We start from the raw sequence: 22,086 nt of genomic DNA, 5'->3' as shown, positions 1-22,086 counted from the left end.
CTCCAGCAGAAACCCTCAGGGAGGATGCGAGGGATTCAAAGCAGACATTTGTGTGATAACCAGGAAATAATCCCAGGATCCCATCCATCCTCCCATCCATCCTCCCAGAGGGACTTCCACACTTTGTCAGGCCAGATAACCTTGCTGGTATCAATGAGACTCAAGTAGGCTTGGACAAAATTATTATTAAGCAAGTGAAATCCCCACACAATTGTGATTATAGAGCTTTGGTCTTTCGTATATTTTTTTCCCAGCATTTATTTGTTTTGCAGAATTTTCTTTTGAGAGGGATGGAGTACAAAATGTCTGCCACAAATGGTGAAAGTGATTCGTGCAGTGGTTGCAACTCATTTTCTGCTCAAACAGTTCTTCCACCAGCATACTGTGTACAAGGCATTCCTTCATATGCAATTTTCATGTGAAAATGAAATGCAGTGTTTTTACGCGAGGAAATATTTTGCAATTTTATCCACCTCTGCTCTGGTGGTTTTAGGACTTGGTAGATGTGAAAAGGGTGTCTGATAGGTTGGAGTCAAGATGCAACTACACTGCTAGGAAACAACTTAATGAGCACACCACAGCATAGAAACACGTGAACATAGGGTAGGAATAGGTGTTAGGACCTTGGAAAAATACCCAGAATCAACTGTCCAGCATACCATGTCTGGTGCCCTCTAGGGCGGGCACTGGTTGAGCGTAGGCACTGTATGACTTTGTGAGGCCTTTGTCAGGCTTTAGTTTGAAGTTGATGGGAAACAAGTCACTCTCCAGGGGCCGTATTACAGAAAGTGCCCAGGTGACACAACCGATATATGTGCCTGGTTTTGTGCGCCCAGGTGCACCTTGGTATTGCTGAAGGGGCCGCAGATGCTTATGCAGCCGTTCTGTAATGCAGATATTGCTGGCACACATTTAGAGTCAGTGCTATCTCAAGAGGGCATTCCCTCATTTGCATGGGCGTGTGGTCCCATGCAAATGAGAGACTCTCTTTACCTTTGCGCCCATACCGTAGTATGAACACGGTCACAAAAGTAAAGAAGCTCTCAGGAGACGCACCAATGGCAGTGCTCTGAAAGCGGGAATGGAGTTCTATGGATCCCCCAGACATCTCTTTGCAGGCGGGTCCCTCACTGAACCAACCTGCAAAGGGATCTCAAATCCCTCTTTAAAGTGCAGGTGGATTGCCGTCTGCACTGTGAAACGGAGAGTGACTTTGAAGCAGTCGCTTCACATTTCACTTGAATACTGCTCCAAAGGGAGCCCAAGCTTGTGGATGCCCTGGGGGACAGAGCATTCACTGTAATAGGCCATAATTTCCCTCTTTGCGCACAGCACATCAATTTATAGGTGTGCCATGGTGCAAACAGGAAAAGTGCGTCTTATGTTTAATAGGGCCCATGGATTCCACTTTCACCTACTGGCGTAGGTATTATGACGGACAGAAGCCAGTCCAGAAATCCATGCCCTCTAAATTGCAGATCTAAAAGGAATTAGCAGGTGAAGTACTAAGGCGTCCATTACAATTGAGCAGGTAATTATGACATGGCCCATCAGGATTAGTAGATTGGCGGAAACACTACAAATATAGAGTTTTTGACCTGGACATTTCTCTTGAAAACTCAAAGAAGCTCAAATGGAATACCATGCTTAAGAATAAATCATCAGATTTAAGCAGTGCACTTCATACACTAAGTTCACACTCTGAACATGAACGGTCCTATTTCATGTTTAGCAAGGACGGGACCAAATCTGACAACATACCCTAGAGAGCATCCTGACTATCTTGACATAAAACTACTTAATGCACAGAGATTTACTTTTCACACATCCATTACTCAGGCAATGGCAAATGTAAAAAGGATTTACCATAGGGCACTACGGCATATTTTAAATCGAAAATCTTCGAAGAAACGTGATGTAACAATTAGAAACTCAAAGATCACATTTAAGTGAAAAAATGCGGATATAAAACATGACAAACAAGAAAATGCTTGGGCCAAACTACCACATGCAAGTTCAACACGCAATGAAAGAGAATTTTGGACCCTGGTTGGAGAGGATTCAGCCAAAGATCTGTGCAAATCAAATGATAAATGAGAATTCTATATAAAGAGCCTTTACAAATCAGCTGTCAGAGTCTCATTTAAACCCTTACCAGATTTCGTATCATGTCCAACTATTAGCAAGGAGGAGATAGCAAAACGTATCAAGAGGAATGCCCTTTGGTCCCTCTAAAGCTGCGGGACCAAAGGGCATTCCTATAGACTTGGATAAACTTGATGTCCCATTCTGGAGCTCACTACTGGAGCAGCTCTATCTTAATGGAACTACGACGGGCAGGTTGCTGCATCGTGGAAAGGCTCAGATACTCACCCTATTTACAAAGGGGGTCCAAGCAGGATTCAACCAGTTATTGCCTAATAGCCCTTTTGGGCAAAGAAACAACAGCTAATATCATCAACCCAAATAGGATTCCGCCCAGGCTGCTCCACTGTTGATAACATTGTGGCACTTACTCTTCTTGCAAACAAATCTCTAAAAAACAAAAAAGTACTGCATGCCTGCCATGTGGACTATTCCACTGCCTTCGATACAGTGAATCATCAAAGATAATGAACAATGCTCAGGAATTGGGGAATTGACCTTTCACTATTACATTTCCTTGTTGAATTGTGTACAGATACATGGCTGCAGATAAGGTTTTCCATGATAATGTTTTATCATCTAAATTCCACGCTAAGAAAGACCTCCAACAAGCTTGGATACTGGCCCTTCTATTATTCTCTTTGTATATTGCTTACTTTGGCAAAGTCTCTTAAATCGGATCATAGAGTTTCGCCAAAGTTGGGAAACAAGGGGGTCTCCCACTTGGCGTATGCTGACGATATGGTGATAGTGTTAAAACTCCAAAATGGCTACAATATTCATTAAACCGGTAAAATGATTTTGACTTGGAGAACAGATTAATCGCCAATCTATCAAAAACCAAAATCATGATATTAGGAAAGAAAGCTATGTCTGTACCTTGGGACTGAGGAGATATCTCAATCGAAACACTTAACCAATATGAGTACCTTGGAGTTACAATTGACAGTAGGCTAGCCTGGACCAACTACCTCTCAACAAGAAAGTTTAAGTCAAACTCGATCACTAAATCTATAATAACATTTTCCAAATTATTTGGCGGGAGAGCAATTGAATCATCAATAAAAGTGTTAAATATACAACTTATCCCTTTTTAGGGCTCGGGCCTACGTCACCACGAAGTGGGGGCGGAGTTTCCGAGCTCTTATGTAGAAGAAAAAAAATGAATTCTGAAAGGGGTCCGGGCTGCCACATTCCAGAAAGCGCGCGTTTTTTGCGTGTGGTATTTTGCCATGTGCATGGTAATTGGTCCAGGCAAGGCTGTGTTTAAGTAAGGCAGCACGCCATAGGACTTAGGAATTTGTCAATGTCCACTTCCTGCATAAAGTGTTCGGACACGCGCAGAAGAATACATAAATCCTCAATTACCAGCTGTCCGAGGTGCCGGTAATTGAAGGCAGATGGTGCTGGGAGCGTGTGCACTGCTGTGTTTTTTTTCCCTTCAGCTCTGTGTGCGCGCATGAACAGCCGGCCAGCAATGTAGAGAATTACATGCATCAGATCTCGTTTTTTTAAACAATTGCGATCGCGAAAGTGATCTCTTTCTGTGCTGCTTGTTTAAACAATTGCGATCGCAAAAGTGATGCTTTCTGTGCTGCTTGTTTAAACAATTGCGATCGCGAAAGTGATGCTTTCTGTGCTGCTTGTTTTTCGTATGTAATCTTGTTCTTCTACGAACTCGATGGTAGCGGAGTATCCCATCCTCACCCTCTAGGTCACTTCATTAATTTTCCACGAGTCCGCCGTGTCTGGTGGCGAGTGCAGATTGGTAGTGCAGAGTGCAGAGTGGTAGTGCAGAGTGCAGAGTGGTAGTGCAGAGTGGTAGTGCAGAGTGGTAGTGCAGAGTGGTAGTGCAGTTTGGTAGTGCAGAGTGCAGAGTGGTAGTGCAGAGTGGTAGTGCAGAGCGGTAGTGCAGAGTGGTAGTGCAGAGTGGTAGTGCAGAGTGCAGAGTGGTAGTGCAGATTGGCAGTGCAGAGTGCAGAGTGGTAGTGCAGAGTGGTAGTGCAGAGTGCAGAGTGGTAGTGCAGAGTGCAGAGTGGTAGTGCAGAGTGGTAGTGCAGAGTGCAGAGTGGTAGTGCAGAGTGCAGAGTGGTAGTGCAGAGTGCAGAGTGGTAGTGCAGAGTGGTAGTGCAGAGTGCAGAGTGGTAGTGCAGAGTGCAGAGTGGTAGTGCAGAGTGGTAGTGCAGAGTGCAGAGTGGTAGTGCAGAGTGCAGAGTGGTAGTGCAGAGTGCAGAGTGGTAGTGCAGAGTGCAGAGTGGTAGTGCAGAGTGAGAGTGCAGTTTGAGAGTGCGAGTGGTAGTGGTAGTGCAGATTGAGAGTGCAGAGTGCAGATTGGTAGTGCAGATTGGTAGTGCAGAGTGGTAGTGCAGAGTGCAGAGTGGTAGTGCAGAGTGCAGAGTGGTAGTGCAGAGTGCAGAGTGGTAGTGCAGAGTGCAGAGTGGTAGTGCAGAGTGGTAGTGCAGAGTGCAGCATGGTAGTGCAGAGTGGTAGTGCAGAGTGGTAGTGCAGAGTGAGAGTGCGAGTGGTAGTGCAGAGTGGTAGTGCAGAGTGCAGAGTGAGAGTGCAGAGTGCAGTTTGGTAGTGCAGAGTGCAGATTGGTAGTGCAGAGTGCAGAGTGGTATTGCAGAGTGCAGAGTGGTAGTGCAGAGTGGTAGTGCAGAGTGGTAGTGCAGAGTGCAGCGTGGTAGTGCAGAGTGGTAGTGCAGAGTGCAGAGTGGTAGTGCAGAGTGGTAGTGCAGAGTGCAGAGTGGTAGTGCAGAGTGCAGAGTGGTAGTGCAGAGTGGTAGTGCAGAGTGCAGAGTGGTAGTGCAGAGTGCAGAGTGGTAGTGCAGAGTGGTAGTGCAGAGTGCAGAGTGGTAGTGCAGAGTGCAGAGTGGTAGTGCAGAGTGGTAGTGCAGAGTGCAGAGTGGTAGTGCAGAGTGCAGAGTGGTAGTGCAGAGTGGTAGTGCAGAGTGGTAGTGCAGAGTGGTAGTGCAGAGTTGTAGTGCAGAGTGCAGAGTGGTAGTGCAGAGTGCAGAGTGGTAGTGCAGAGTGGTAGTGCAGAGTGCAGAGTGGTAGTGCAGAGTGGTAGTGCAGAGTGGTAGTGCAGAGTGCAGAGTGGTAGTGCAGAGTGGTAGTGCAGGGTGCAGAGTGAGAGTGGTAGTGCTGAGTGCAGATTGGTAGTGCAGAGTGCAGATTGGTAGTGCAGAGTGGTAGTGCAAAGTGCAGAGTGGTAGTGCAGAGTGGTAGTGCAAAGTGCAGAGTGGTAGTGCAGAGTGGTAGTACAGAGTGCAGAGTGGTAGTGCAGAGTGCAGAGTGGTAGTGCAGAGTGCAGATTGGTAGTGCAGAGCGCAGAGTGGTAGTGCAGAGCGCAGAGTGATAGTGCAGAGCGCAGAGTGGTAGTGCAGAGCGCAGAGTGGTAGTGCAGAGCGAGAGTGCAGAGTGCAGAGTGCAGATTGAGAGTGCGAGTGGTAGTGCAGAGTGCAGATTGGTAGTGCAGAGTGCAGAGTGGTAGTGCAGAGTGGTAGTGCAGAGTGCAGAGTGGTAGTGCAGAGTGCAGAGTGGTAGTGCAGAGTGGTAGTGCAGAGTGCAGAGTGGTAGTGCAGAGTGCAGAGTGGTAGTGCAGAGTGCAGAGTGGTAGTGCAGAGTGCAGAGTGCAGAGTGGTAGTGCAGAGTGCAGAGTGGTAGTGCAGAGTGTAGAGTGGTAGTGCAGAGTGTAGAGTGGTAGTGCAGAGTGCAGAGTGGTAGTGCAGAGTGCAGATTGGTAGTGCAGAGTGCAGATTGGTAGTGCAGAGTGCAGAGTGCAGATTGAGAGTGCAGAGTGCAGATTGGTAGTGCAGAGTGCAGAGTGGTAGTGCAGAGTGCCTAAAACACATTGCCATTTACAATGCCATTATCTCTAACTTAAAACAAACCCGAGCCCTAATGCATTCCTAATGCTTGTTTACTTATTTCTTTGCCTGCATTAAATAGCACGTTCATAGCCAATCGTGATAAAACACATACGCAGAGTGTACAAAATCATCTGCATCTTCACACTTCCACTCCGCGAGACCTGAATCTAAAAACTATAACATCACTACATTACAGGGCTACTTTGAATTATTTATGTGATTGTGCAGGGGACATCTATAAACTTAAAATCCCTAATCTACCTGGAACTTAAGAAAACTTCATACAAGGAAATGGAACTGAAAGTAGTATCGTCAAAAAGATTTAGAAATGCATAATCTACATGACTCAGAGATGCTGGCTAAGCTGAATAAAGTGACCCGAAAATTCTTATTACAAGAGATCTACTTAGCAGATTGAGGGAGAATGACCTGGCCATGCTACTGCAATATAAAAACATGGATTTGATTTCTGAAACACTCGCTTCTCCGGACCAAGAATATCTCTGGTCAAACTTGTCTGGTGATATCAAACTGAAATACCTGAGATTCAGACTGTTCTATATATCCAATTTATACATTTGAAGGGAAATGGAACCAAGCTCTTAAAGGAAAGTCTGCTTGTTGACTTTGTGGTCTTACAACTGAAACTCATATGCACATTTTATGTATATGTCCTAAACATCTGCATTTAAGAAATTTCTACTTGTGACCTACTTTAACCAGGCATAAGATCCACCCTTGAGACTGTTAGATATTGTTTTAAGATCGAACACAATGGGGCAATTACAAGACTAACAACATTTTTAGACAAACCTTATGAAGTGTTAACCTTCTGTGTTTCGTAAACTTTAAGAACAGCTTTTCCTTTTAACATATACATGTCTAGTACTTTTTACTCATATTTCTCTATTTTATATTTATGGTGAGTGTGATACACTGTTTTATAGTAAGTTGTGGATTGATACAATAAACGTAATATTATAGATAATATTATTAGAAATTTCTCTTGCTCAAGGTAAGAGAAATGCTAGGGTAAATCTCTGGTCGAAAATACAGCAAACAATGGAAGAAGCAGTGCAGTAGCCACTTTCCCTGAAATTACTGATGCTGCACAGTCAGCAATTGCAACAGGAAATGCTGGGCCAAATCACAGACTCACTTGTAAAAGGCTTGTAACAAGGCTTCCCATATGGGCATGAGAATCAGATAAGCTTGTCTTTAGCTGTCCCATAAACTAACAAGCATTGGCAATGCCGATGGGTCTGGCTTTAAAGCAATGTTGTATGGTAATGTGAAGCATTGCAAATCGATAGTGAGGACATTATTATGTATTTATGTGGAAGCAAAGAACTGTGGAATAATATTGGTGTAGGTTGAAACGTCAGGTAACAGTTGCACTGTCAAGCCAGACCTAAAAATCCATGTAGGTTAATGGCTGCCCACCGCCTATCTGTGCTAGTGCCAGATGAAGACAAACACCATAAATCATCTGGACACGTTTACACCATTACAATGGCATGTGTGTGCCCTTAAAAGTTAAAGCTCAGCCAGCTGGATAAATAAACAAAATAATCACAGCTGTGTGGAGGGCAAGCACTTTTTTTGTGGCAGCACACAACGTCTGCCCAATCAAAACATGTACTCCTGGCTTCCAACATGTGGGCGGAGCCAAAACCCCTCTCTAGTGACGCTCACATAATTGTCTGGTGGCAGCTGTGCTGTCAAGCAGGACCAAAAAAGAGCACCAGGAATCATTAAAATCATTAGAATAGGGTCTATCCATACATTTACCCGACTTACCATTAAGAAGGTGCTGAGCTGCCAAGGAACTTGTTCAATACCGGAAACATGGGCTGGGCCAGATTGTATGGGGAACACTTGCACACTTATCGGTAAATTCCCCTATTCTGAGGCACCAATTTGCACTAGAAGTGAAAAAAGTGATGGAAATTAGGCATTTTTCAGGATTAGCCTATTTATGGTTTCTGTGCAATTACAATTAGGTATCCCTTAGTTCCTCATATTGCTTGGAACACTCATAAATCCACTCATTCAAAATCTACCATTTTTTTTTAAAAACAAAAATGGAGGGGGCTGCAGTGTTTACTATTCAGAGATTGGCAGACTAGAGCCTACAGTAGCCAAAATGATGCTTAGTCCTCGGCATGCATAATGTTTTTTTATATTCACTAATGGGATCAAAGAAAGAGATTTATTGCATACACAGTATGAATTATTCTTTGGTTTAAATGACTACTCAAAAGGACTTTAGAATAATCTTTGGCACAACATGAATAGACAACTGTATTTTCATGACATCATTTTCTGGCATGCTGAGCGGGATAGAGCGTGCGGCCAAATGGTCACCTATTGCACTAAAAATGGGAACACACCAGATGGTTTTCAGCATGTGATTTATTCTCTGTCTGCAAATATTGGAGATCTATAGCACTGGCTTGCCATTCTACACAGACTAAATCAAAATTGATGTTCAACCGCTGGGAAGTAACACAAAGATAGTGAGGCGGGACATGCATCATTCGCGACTATAAAACTTTCAGTTAAGGCAACGGAGATCTGCAGTTATAATGAACTCAACAACATCTGAGCCAGGTATAAAATATCACTGTACCCTGCAAATAGCTGGCAAGCAGAACTGAGAGGTAGAAAAATGCTGCTGACTGATCCAACAAGGCGAAGACAAAGCACAATACTGGTCTACCCAGGACAATTTGGGCCTGTTTCACAGAACCTTTAATATGTATAGTCGCATCTTACTTTCTGTGAGTAGTTGTACCATACACTATCTTAAGAATGGTTTATTAGACTCACAACTTTATTCGGTTTGTGAAAACAATCATGAAAGCAATCAAAAGTAAAACAATTGCACATGATTAAAAAAGCAACAACAAATACAAGGAATTACAATCATAAATAACCGTGCCATATTTAAAATTGCTAAAAAGACTTCTGTTCAGTCTCCATAAGATTCATTACAGACTCAAAAAACAATGCTTTTACGTGTATGCTTAGTTACTGGAAAACGTTTTATGATTCACTAACTGTTTTCAATTAGTAAGAATTTCTAACACCTGGAAATATATAACTAAGTTATGCATAAGAATGGCTTAAGGCATAAAATAATAAGAGAAAATGCTTGGAATCAGGCCAGAAAATGCAGGTGTAATTTGCATGTAAAACAGTGGGAAAAGGCAGCTATTGTGTTGTATCTCTTGCATATGGTTATGTAGCATGAGATTCAGTAGCCGCCACTCGTATTGCTAAGTGGTGAGAAGGGGCGGGGGAACACAAAAATGAAGAAAAAAACTGATGTATAAATAAAGAAAATAAAACGTACCTACTCCGACGGCCGCCGCCTTGCTTCTGATCTTCGCGTCCTTGTCAGGAGCCTGATGCACACTGCACAGGCTCCCAGCTCCCAATCCCAGCGCTGCTCACAGTGAGCAGCTCTGGGATTGGTCTGAGCACCAGAAAACACCGGCTCAAATTAAGCACTCTCCTAATGACTTTGCTGGCTGGGCAGAGTCATTAAGCTTCCACAGCATTCATCTGATGCAACGTTTGCTACAGCAGTCCATTCTGGAAGGATCTGGACTCTTCATAAAACCAGCAGAATTCTTGTTATTTCTGCACATGCCATGCTGCAGCAGTTAAGCATTTCTTACCATGAGATGTGGACAGATTGTCAGGAATGCTCAATAGTATGTACAAGCTACTGCTTCCTTTGTTGTGAAGATGTAAGACTTGCCTCTATGTGGAATATGCATCTTAATAATTAATATCTAAAGCAGCATCACAATGCAATAAATGCATTTAAATGTAGGTCTAACTTCATCACACAAAAGGTTGAATATTCACTGATAGAAGTCAAGCCATGCATGCGACTTCTCAACTGTTTCCTGTTGAACCTGGTGAACCACCAATGAAAAGGAAAGATTCTGTTTAACATCTACTTAGGAGCAATACAATTGATGGTTCATAATTTAGACCAGGGAGGAAAATTTCAGTAGTCAGGTAAAGAGCTGCATTTTCTTATGACTTCCGATCGTCATCAGGCGACGCAAAAGTGATAAAACCACAAATAGTCAAGCTGTGTGAGTGCAAGGCCACCATAGGGACTGAGTCAATTTACAGACGTGGCAGCATTACTCATATAGCAAACTCTGAAAAGTGTTCCTCATTAGGACACAAGTATTAGATCAGTGAAAGTAAAGTCCATTTGGCTTGTGTGTGCAATAGTACCAAGAAAAGCATGGTAAATGTGGAGTATCAGGAGTCGTTAGAACAATTCACTACAGTTGTTAGAACAATTCACAACAATTTTAGGTGGGGACTTCAACTCAACCCCTCACCCAGAGATGGACTCCTCTAGTCCTCCATGGAGCATCGTCTGCGAAGAGCGCTAAGCCTTGGGTCCTGGCTGGACTCCATGGGCTTATGTGATGCATGAAGGACCTGGTACCTGACAAGTAAGGAATACACACATATGTCAGCATTGGCTAAAACCCTCTCTTGCATAGATCTATTTCTCCTTCCAGCCACCGACTTACCCTACACAACAGCAGGACACACACTCCCAAAGGGTCTTTCTGACCATTCCCCAGTGACCATTTCCTTTGGATGCAGGATCAGTCTAGGCGCCCGATGTGGCAAATCAATGCATGGTGTCTTGTTGACTAATCCAAGGCACACATTCAAACAGAACTCACACTGTACTTTGAGACAAACTCAGGTTCAGTTGTTTCTTCGGGGTGCTCTGGGTGGCAGGCAAGAGCACTATCAGGGAGGTTGCTAGGTCATACCTTCACCGAGTGGATAGGCTCAAAGGCAGGTAGTGTGCTCTTTTGGAAGCTCGAATACTAAAACTCGAGAAGCAGTGCCATGTATGTACTCCAGAGAAGCTGCTTTGTCAACTCAACAATGATAAAGCCTCATACTTGATGAGGCCCACTAGTGTTGGATAGCCTCTACTTAGCAATTGTACAAATGGTGAGCCAAGAATAGATTTTAGTGTAAGATGTGGGAAGACACTAGGATTACCAAAGTACACGCCACACACACATCCCAAGCCCTCAGAGCCAAAGTTTAGTGTGGTTAAAGAACTACACCACCTTGAAAGTACCTAATATGAGCATGGTTGGCCTGGGAACTTTTGGACCACTAATTAGGAAATACCCAGGAATCGTTCCCACCCACTCGCTCATGCCAGTGATGAATGTGGCATCTTGAGACACCCACTTTAGAACAATCCTGAACCTGAGGAAGACCTGAAGAGGACTGAACCTGCTGTCTGTGAACTGTGAAGAGCCCTGAAGAATTGGACTTGCTCTTTCTTGTATCCATGACAAGGACGTGGACTCCAAGTATCATATGCTGAACTTCTGTTCAAGCTACAGGGATTTAACAAGCTACTAGTGGCCTTTCCAGCAAATGCCCAGATGCTCTGTGGCAACTGGACCTGGTATGGACTTTGCTGCTGGCCTCCGCCCGACACCCTATGAGTCACTAAGTGCCTTCCCTGAGGTCCTGGAGGACTTTAGAAGTGTACTCCTGTGGTGGATAGGGCCTTACAGGACTAAAGTAAAAAAGTTAATCAGGGCAAAACTTGAGTTGTGTATCTGATACACACACCATCGGGGTCAGCGTCAAATTCCCCATAGTTCCTAGTCTACCAAGGCCATGTACTATTATAGGCCCTATTGCTACTTAAAAATGTAAAAATTCATATATCTGGTTCCCCTTATTTTCATTTTGAATATTAGTTTTTACTCTATATTTCTAATTCGTTTGGGATTTTTATAGTTTCGGATTTCCGAATAATTATTGTTTTGTAATGCATCTTAATTAAGCCTGCCTGCTCAGTGCCATTTCCACCCTGGGGTTGAGCTCAAGTTATTTAGGGACTTTAATTGTTCACTCTGACAAGGGATGTGGCTATTGTTTGAGGTGGGTAGTCACCCATCCCAATTAATAATCTCATTTCTCACACCTTTCCCTCACCCAACAAATTAGGGACATTTTACAACTGCAATGAATACTGCTGAAGGCTTAGGGCTTATTTAGGCGGACAGTACATTTCTACATCATGACTGCCCTCCTTATTTAGCATTTGGGGAACCTCTTTGTTTCAAAAAATTAAAGCCTCAATAGGCTCCTTCAATAGAAAAGATCAACCTGTATCCCATTGGGTTGGGCATTTTAATGCTGGATTTTCCTGGCATTGCCGTAAAGCAGGAAAAAAGTGTCCACAATGCATAGGGAGACAACTTCTTGCATGTCAAGGACATATTTTTATTTCACAACACTCCCTATCTTGGTGGCATATTTACAAAATAAAATGCCAACTTGCCAGTATAACAAATGAGTCTGAGCTGATGTTTACTTTTTTTCTAAAGTGTTTTGACTTTGCAGGTAGCATCACTAGTAGCAAAATTTCCCCACCCCACCCAATACCTATTTATTTAGTTTGAGCATGTATATGATGCTGACGTAAACACCGGGGCAGCAGAGTGCTTTACAAAGAACAAAACTCCAATACAGACAAGAGAACAAGGTGTTGACCAATATTTACTCTGGTACCATGGGATAAAGGAAAAGCTAGAGGAGTCAACAGGAGGTTGTACAAAGAACATTAGTATCTACAGAAATGAGAGAGAAGACTTGAGCCAATAGAAGAAAATACATATGACGAGTAGACCGCTTACTCTGGTAGATGAAGTCTAAACTCCTACAGAAAGATCAATGGGTGGTGAACAGCAGCCATCCATATGAGAGATCGCCCCTATTATAAATCTTAAAGACACATTAGGGAGAAGCAAACCAGTTAACTTTGAAACAACATATTTTTTGTAAGCAGTTAGCCGTATTACCTGGAATCTTATATTAGACTTCTCACAATGTATGCAGGTATTTTTGGGATACATGCAATGGATGTTCTTTATATTTCACAGATATAATTTCTCTAAAATCTTTACAGTTATTCCATATATTTAAACATTCTATGGTAGAATATAGCAGACCCTTCACATTTGACTGTTGGAGCGAGCATATTGTGCATGAAAAGAAAACGTTTGTTTAACTGCGATCTGATTGTCGCTTGAACCTCCAGTTATGTGGGTATGTTATTTGATATCAATGGCTGTCAGTAAAACAGCATCCAAAATATTAAATACCCTCGGGCGACCCTCTCTAACCTACATCTAGTGCACCATCCTTAAAAATATTCTGCTGCAGAAGGTTTCGTTTTGACTGATGTGGAACTCAGAAGAATCTCCCATTACCTCATTTGGAAAAGTCACAATTCAATCCCTGCTATAAATTTATGAGACAATGCAAAAATATATGTGTTATGGTTATGAAGAGAGACCTAAGGTTCCTGTTACTGAAAATCTTTAATTATTCAGAGCAGATGGTTGCATATGTTGAAGGAAAATGCTTTCCATACGGAAGTGTATTTGCCAACTATCTGTAGCCCTGAAGGCTTGCATGATCTAGCCAACGCTTCAATCCGCCTTCAATGCACTGCTTAACTGATAGTTATACATCTTCAGTGGAAAATGTTCCATAACTAAATCAGTGCATTGCTTGTAAGCAGACCTGTGAGTCATAGAGACACCCCTCTTCCAGCAAAGCCCTATGCAGCTGCCTACACTTTGCTTTCCTTGTATTGGTACGGGATGATAGACATATGAAGGAGGACCGGCAATATCTTCCACTGATGGCTGAAATCAACTATGCAATAGATCGCTGTCTACAGTGAAAGTCTTCTGTGACATTTTTCTTTTTTCATTCATTCTTTCTTTTTCTTTTCTTTTATTTTTATTATTAGATTTAGGAATTGTGCATAGCAAATTCTTGTCATAACAAAATGAAGGTTTAAGACATCATACATACAAAGGTTTAGACGTGCTCCGTTCACATACGCATTTTTAACAGGCGGAATTGCCATATACATTGAGGTTCCTCTTTCAATTTTGTTGAGGAAACAATAAGTGTAATGGCTATATGGTAATAATCTGGGGACACTGGTAGGATAGTAAAGAACATAACTACTGTGAATTATTTTAGAATACACATAAAGATTATGAAGGTAGTGTAGGGTGCCATCTGCCTCTATGTGGCTCATAGATACAGCGCATGCACCCTGAGGGCGGGGCACGGCCCAAGGGAATAAATAAATGGGGATGTCACCACTCGTGGCCACTTCCAGACAGTAATCAACTGGTCTGTGTGTGTATTTGTATGCATGGTGCAACAAGGCCTGACCACATTTTACACTGGTGACTAGGTGGTTTTCATGATACCACATGGTGTCCACAACCGCTGCCGACAGACCGGGCGTGCCTGGAGCCTGGTGACTGGCACCAGCCCCAGCCGCACCGTTCCTGCTAACCTCTCCAGCTCTAGCACCTGGTGTGTGCTTGCGGTGCAGTGTGTACTGTGCCCGTGATTGGCGCGGGGAGTGGAAGGCCATTGACGGGTGATTCGCACACCTCACCTGCAGCTGGCCACGATGAAGATTTTGTTTGCCATCAGCGCTACAAGCCAAGTGACCAGGCCAGCAGCCCATTTGGAGTGGAGTCCTATATCCTCTAAGACATCAGCATGGTGGATAAGCCGCTCCAGCAACATGATCCTGCCCCTCTGCCTTCCCTAGGATATAGTGCACATGCCTCGCTGATGGTGCTGTCTCCTTTCAGCACTCTTGTGGACTTGGGAATTGTGGCACCGAGATGGCACGTGTGGATTGGCAGTTTGATCTATTTCCATGCAATGCAGGTAACGCATGCCACTGTTAAGAATTGCTCCTCCTGCTCTTGTGGGTGAGGACACTTACCAACTGTTTGAGACTTTGCCAGAGAAAAGTCATCAACAGCCAACTCGCTATATTCATCGAAGAGCACAACGTCCTCAACTCCTCCCAATCCGGCTTCAGAAAAAAACACAGTTTGGAAACCGCCCTTTTTGCCGCAACAGACGACATCCGCACCCTACTGGACAAAGGAGAAACAGTAGCCATCATCCTCCTCGACCTCTCAGTGGCGTTCGACACAGTCTCTCACCGCACGGCAGAATGCAGCAGGTCAGATTCCCCCTTTCCTCTTGGACCCTACACCAACCACCTGCCGAGTCCCCCAGGGGTCCTCCCTCAGCCCTACGCTCTTCAACGTCTACATGGCTCTGCTCACCCCCATTGTCAGAACCTATGGACTCTACATTGTATCATACTCAGACGACACCCAACTCATCCTCTCCCTATCCAACGAACCCAACCCCGCCAGATACAACTTTCAAGAAGGCATGGAAGCCGTCACCAAATGGATGAAAAACAGCTGCCTACAACTAGACCACCAACAAAACAGAAGTACTCATTATGGGCCCAAACCCTGATGCCTGGAATGACACCTGGTGGCCCCCTGCCCTCGGAAGCCTGCCCGTCGACCCCCACAGACCACTCACTCAACCTGGGAATTTGCCTGAACTCTGAGCTCAAAATGGACCGCCAGGTCAGCTCCGTCTCGTCCTCCTGTTTCCACACCATCCGCCTCCTATGTAAGAAATTCAAATGGATCCCCCTCGAACACAGAAAAACCGTCACTCACGCCCTAGTCACCAGCAGACCCGACTACGGCAACACACTCCATGCCGGAACAAACAAAAGCCTCACCCGCAAGCTACAGAACATCCAGAATGCCGCTGCAAGACTGGTCCTCAACCTGCCAAGTCCTCAACCACCCAAGACACTGTCACATCTCCCAGCACCTGTGCACACTCCACTGGCTCCCCATCGAGGCTAGAGTCACCTTCAAGATGCTCACCCCCCACCCCCAGCACCTTGAGACCCTTACGGGTAAGTAGTCGCAGTCAACAAACGCCTGATTGATTGAGGAAGTGAAGATGACCACTACTATGATGTGGTGGTAACTGCTTTCAACGCCTAATTTGACTCCCAACCAAACCCCAATTTTGAGAGATTCAAGCTGCGCCAGGCACAAAGGAAGTAAGGAGAAGAACATCAATGCATTCCAGGCCAGGCTGCAGACCCTCACTAGCACGTGTGCAGATAACAACCAATCCAAGGAGGTCGAGCCATGTACTATGATAATCGAAGAGGTGCCAGTCCCTGCTCAAATGGACAATGTGCAATCTGTATGTGTCATGGATATATGGCAGTTTAAGGAGCTACAGCCTTGGAACCCACTGAATATGCAACCCTTGGTAGAGGAACTACTACACAAGGCTGCAGCCTCAATCCCTAATTAATGTGCGACCCTTGATAGAGGAAGAACTACGCTAGCTAGAGCAGCAGGACATAATTGAGAAGGTGACTGGACCAATCCCGTGGGTATCCCCATTGGTGCTGGCACTCAAAACGAGACAGCCAGTAGCAATCTCCACTGTGTGGGCATGCATCTTCCAAACTTGGTGATGTACAAGGAGTGCATCTCACACCAATAATGGATGACATCTCCTTGGACCTAAATGGCACGCAGTGGTTTTTGAAGCTGGACCTGAATGCAGAAAACCACCAGCTAGAGCTGTACCCTGGCTGCTGCTACCTCACAACTTTCTCAACGCGGTGATACCAGCTCCTGAACTCTGGCATCTCCTCGACAATACAAATGCCTGAACTCTGGCATCTCCTCAGCTGCAAGGTCTTACAGAACCCGATTCAGGAGGTGCTGAAAGGACTAGCAGTTGTTCTTAATATCAGTGATGACATTGATATACTATAAAACACTGGAAGAGCACCTCAGATGATTCAAAGTGACACTAGCTCGCCTTGCAGACTGTTGTATATTTATCCTACTTTTATTTCTATGGTTTCCTCTGTATCTTACCTGTGTCATACATTCCAGAATGTGGATGGCTCTGGCTCTTCCTAGAGTTCTAGGTTGAGACAGTTTGTGCCTGGCCAGCTTGTATTGAAGATGCCTGCTGTTTCTCTCATGAAATAAACCTGCTTAACTACACAGGAAGTCTCTGAGAAGTTTACTACAATTTTGGCGACGTTTTGAAGCTGGTCAGCGACCCTTCTGATGACTTCCAACGATTCCTGATGACTTGTCCTGGACATCGTTCTGGTATGAAGCAGTGTACAGCTTAGGATCTTCAAAAAAGGAAAAGAACCCATTGTGTGCAGGTTCCGTCATCTTTTGTACCTCGTGAGTGTTTTTACTCTGCCAAAAGATGCCAGATTCGGAAAAATCGTGAGTACCTTCATCCTAGCGCGAGCGCATTGCAAGAGCATCGATAACGGCGATTGTTGTTGCTCCTACGCTAGCTCCTACGTCACTCCCTCCATCCTCAAAATCACCTTGGAGACGGATGATTCATCAGCTAGCGTTACATGCGTTCCAAGCCTCAATAATATGAGTTCCAAGCCTCGTTTTGGTTTTTCTTTGTAGCGGCCATCTTAGCTCTCAGTTCAGTGTGTTCCAAGCCTCGTTTTCAGTAAAAATTTCTGTGGCGGCCATTTTAGGTACGAACAACGCGAAGAACACAGTAAACCAACTACAATACTTCTTTCTTCATCGTGTCAAGTTTCTTACATATCAAGAAGACGAAATTCTCTCGAATTGAAACGGATTAGAGGTATGTTCATACCATAATTACAATCCCTCGTGGTTGTGCTAATTTTTCCGTTTTTATTTGTTTTACATTTCTACTTTAACTGGTAATTTTTAACATGGCACAACAGATTGTAGTTACTTTGCCTCCACAATTCTTACCTGAACCTGGCATCCCAGAGATTCCTTGGGAAGACTGGTACATAATGTTTGACAATTATCTCGAGGCACTAGATTGACAGGAATTCTCTGCGAAAAGGAAAAAGGCTATTCTTTTGAGCACTCTTGGCAAAGAAGGACAGAGAGTATTCAGATTTTTACCGATAGTTTTGAGAGCTAATGGACAGGAAATGCCTGATGAGTTTAAGGAGGCTGTTGCAAGACTTGAGGTCAGATTCTCAAAGGAGGAGAATCTGGTTATGAACCGGTATAAATTTTATACCCAGCGCCAAAAAGACTCGGAAACCATAGATGACTTTGTGGCCCGACTCAGAGAATTGTCTGTTAAATGTAAGTTCGGTGCTATGAATGACGAACTTATAAGAGATCAACTAATTGTCCAATTCTCAAATAAAAAGATTCAGGAGAGGCTATGGGCAGCCAAGAACCCTTCTTTAAAAGATGCCATTGACTTGGCGAAAGTTATTGAAGAGTCTGGCAAATGCATGAAGGTTCTAGATTCTCACAAGTCGTGTCCTCAACAAGACGTCTCTGTTGTTTCTGATAAGAGGAGTTTGGCGGAGTGTGAACATTGTGGTGGAGATAATATCGCTATGGTTAAAAACAAATCCAGACCTCCAGTAAAAAAATCTTTCACGATGAATACATTTTGCAATAGATGTGGGAGCAATAGCCATTCATCTGACGCAAGATTTTGCTTCGCTGCCAACAAGGAGTGTCTGAAGTGTGGTAAAATTGGACACTTCTCTAAAATGTGTAAAGCAAAATCCAAGCAAAGAGTAGCTACTGTGGATGACTATAGTATTGACATCGTGACTGAAGCAGAAAGACTTTTAGTCGTTGATGAAGTTGATGTCATTAGTGATGATCCAAGACAAAACAGACCAAGAGCCATCTTCAAGATTGATTCCGATGAAGTGTCTTTGATGGTGGACACAGGATCACGTCATACCATTATACCTAAGTCTATATTTGACACTTTCTGGGAGGGGTTAAACTTGGAGGAGAGTGATATCTCTCCTAAGGGTTTTAACGGTCAGAAGATTGAGATTCTTGGTTTCTTTGAATCTGAAATTGTCTTTGAGAAGAGATCTACATTTGGTAAAGTGTACGTCTCTATTGATGGCCCTCCCATCCTTGGTTGGGTACATCATTACGATCTTTATATAGTCATCAATCCCAGGGCAAAGAATCAGATTATGGTTGTGGAAGATGATTCAATTGAATGTATTCTAAACGAATTTGGGTCGGTATTTTGAGAGGAGCTGGGTGAACTGCGAGGTTATGCTCACCTTATTGTAAACTTGTAAACTTGGAGATTTATAGAGCGCAATTGTTGCCTGAAGGCATCCAAGCGCTGGGATAACCATGACCTCCTGAGAACAGGTGGGAGGAACAGGAACAGCAGTTAATAGGCGGAAGTAAATAAGTAAGTCTTTAATTGCTTGCGGAACACAGTGATATTCGGAATGGCTCTGAGATGGAGTGGCAGAGTGTTCCAGGTTTTGGACGCGTTGTAAGTAAACGTCCTTCCGCCAGCTCTAGATCTTTTTATTCTTGGAACCACTACCAAGAGAGTCTGGCTGGAACGAAGACTTCGGTTTGGGGTGTAGTGGGTGACCAGGTCACGGGTGATGATGGGTCCCATGTCCCAGAAGGCTTGATGGGCTATGCATAGCGCCTTAAACAAAACTCTCTGCCGAACCGGTAGCCAATGAAGGCTAGTCAGTCCGGCCCTCACTGAGTGTCTAAGAGGGATTTTGAGTAGAAGGCGAGCTGCGCAGTTCTGTACAGTCTGTAACCTGCGAAGGGTGTATTGTGGTGCGCCCAGATAGAGTACGTTATTAAAATCAAGGCGTAAATGAATGAGACCTTGAATGGCTGCCTGCTTGGTTTCCATAGGAAGGAGGGGGAACATTTTATTTAGCACTCTCATGATGCCAAAACAGGTAGCTGAAAGTTTTGTGGCTTGGACATTGAAAGATAAAGAGCTGTCCAGCCACACTCCGAGGCTTTTGATGGAGTTTTTAGGGATAGGAGGGGGACCAAGGCATGGGGGCCATAGAGAAGGGGGAAGAGCCGTCTCTGAGGGTCCTAAGAGCATCAGCTCAGTTTTGTCCCCGTTCAACTTCAGGGATGATGACGACATCCAATTCCTCACTTCCTCCAGGCATTCTCTGAGCCCGCCTGGCGCAGTTCGGCATGCCTCCTTCGCCAGTGAGACCACCAGCTGTGTGTCGTCCGCGTATGAGATGATCTTGACTCCAAATGGGCGGACGACATTGGCCAGCGGTCTCATATATAGGTTAAATAGTGCAGGGCTCAGAGAGGAACCCTGAGGAACACCACAGTTTAGAGGTCTGCTGAAGGAAACGGATTTGCCATCAAAAACCCTGAAGGATCTGTTCTCCAGGAAGGATTTAAACCATGCCCAGGCTTTATCCTTAATCCCTGCACAGGACAAGCGGCTCAGTAAGATGTCATGACTGACCGTGTCAAATGCCGCACTTAGATCAAGGAGGATCACTGCCACTGATCCTCCCTGATCCAAGATTTTTCTTGTTTCCTCCATGACCATGAGGAGAGCGGTCTCAGTCCCGTGCTTAGGTCTGAAACCCGTCTGAGTTGGGTCTAGTATATGATGGTCTTCTAGAAAGTTCACGAACTGTTGGTTCACATATTTCTCCAGAACCTTGCTCAACCAAGGGAGCAGAGAAATAGGGCGATAGTTAGCCAAGTCAGACGGGTCCAGATTGGGTTTCTTGATCAACGACCTAACCATGGCTTGTTTCCAAGCAGTTGGGACCGTGCTAGAGGATATGGAAGTGTTTAGTACCTCCCTGATGACGGGCAAGGTGGTCTGGGATGCTGCCATTAGGATGTCAGGAGGGGCAGGGTCGTCCGGAGAACCTGATTTGACACTGAGAGCTAGTGACTCCAAGGTGGAAAGGTTCAATGGAGGGAAGTGAGTTAAGCTGTGTGAAGTGGAGGGGTGTGGCGGGCTAGGGAGGATATTAGGTTGATTAGATGAGCTGATGTTTGGGGGCGTAAATGCTGAATAGATTTTATTAATTTTCTGATAAAAAAATTTGGCAATGTTGTTGCATTCGGTGACAGATTTCTCGACATGCACCGTGGGGGGTGGGTTCGTTAACTTTTTAATGATCTGAAAGATCTCTCTGGGTTTAGATTTAGCTTTTAAAATTTTGTCGGCAAAATATGTCGACTGAGCTTCTTCTATTTTGGTTTTATACTCGTTGATGGTTTCACGGTATCGGGTTTTATTGTCTACTGAGTTGTCTAGACGCCAGCGTCTTTCCGCCCGTCTACAAAGACGCTTTTTGTCCCTAAGAGACTGCGTATACCAAGGGGCTGTTTTATGTGACCGCTTCAATACAGTCTTACTCATTGGGAGAGTGGAGTCGAGAGTATGAGTGATCCAGTTGATATAATCCTGATTTGCTAGGGCAGGATCCTCCTGTATCTCTGGTCGAGAGCGCGGCCAGGCTCGCCTGAGCCTAGTGGTGGGGGCAGGAGGGGAGATTTTAAGCGTGGTCCATTTGAAGGGGATTAAAAAGTGGTCGGTCCAGGGCAAGGGAATGCCTGGGTCCACTGTGATGTCAGGACAGTTCGTAAAAATTGGATCCAGTAAGTGGCCTTTTCCATGAGTAGGGGAGGGAACAAGTTGCGTGAGTTGTAAAGCTGCTAGATCCTCTAGTAAAATGGCGGCTGTGTGGTCCGAGAGGGAGTCAAAATGAAAGTTCAAGTCACCTAACACGGTGAAGTTAGAGGAGGTACTGACTCTATTGGCCACACTGGCTGGCAGTGTTTCAAGGAACTGCTTCGGGAGGCCTGGCGGGCGATAGATAAGGGTGCCCGAAAAGCAAATGTTAGGTGAGAGGTTGATGTTAAAACCGATGCTCTCGCAGTCCGAGATGGTCTCAGAGGAGACTCGACAGTGATATTGTTCCTTATGGATAATAGCAAGGCCTCCTCCTCTCCCTTTTGGCCGGTCTTGCCGTGTGATTTGGTAGCCAGTAGGGAGGGCCTCTACTATCGCCGGGTTAGAATCACTAGTGAGCCAGGTTTCCGTAAGGAACAGTATGTCCGGGGTAAATTCCTCCATCAATAAGGCCATTTCGGCGCTATGCTTAGGCAGTGAGCGGCAGTTTAGTAGGAACATATAGAATTCATATGTGGGCGTTAGGCACGGGTTAGGTTTGAGGAGTGCGGAGCAAGTAGGGCAGGTTGATGGTAGGTCTGTGGCTTGAAGGGAATGCCGAGGGCAAGTGTTGGCG

At 44.6% G+C, this 22,086-nt stretch overlaps 1 long non-coding RNA gene across 1 annotated transcript in view; it reads right to left on the bottom strand.

The window, feature by feature from the left end:
* Positions 1-7,837: 7,837 nt before the first annotated feature.
* Positions 7,838-22,086, bottom strand: part of LOC144753848 (uncharacterized) — a 195,432-nt gene continuing 181,183 nt past the window's right edge. Inside the window, exon 3 of the long non-coding RNA XR_013594562.1 lies at positions 7,838-7,942. This is a non-coding gene — a long non-coding RNA (uncharacterized LOC144753848). The remainder of the gene's footprint in view (positions 7,943-22,086) is intronic.

This window comes from Lissotriton helveticus, chromosome 5_1 (genome assembly GCF_964261635.1).
Source record: "Lissotriton helveticus chromosome 5_1, aLisHel1.1, whole genome shotgun sequence".
Lineage (NCBI taxonomy): Eukaryota > Metazoa > Chordata > Amphibia > Caudata > Salamandridae > Lissotriton > Lissotriton helveticus.
This window is presented reverse-complemented; position numbering and strand designations above follow the sequence as displayed.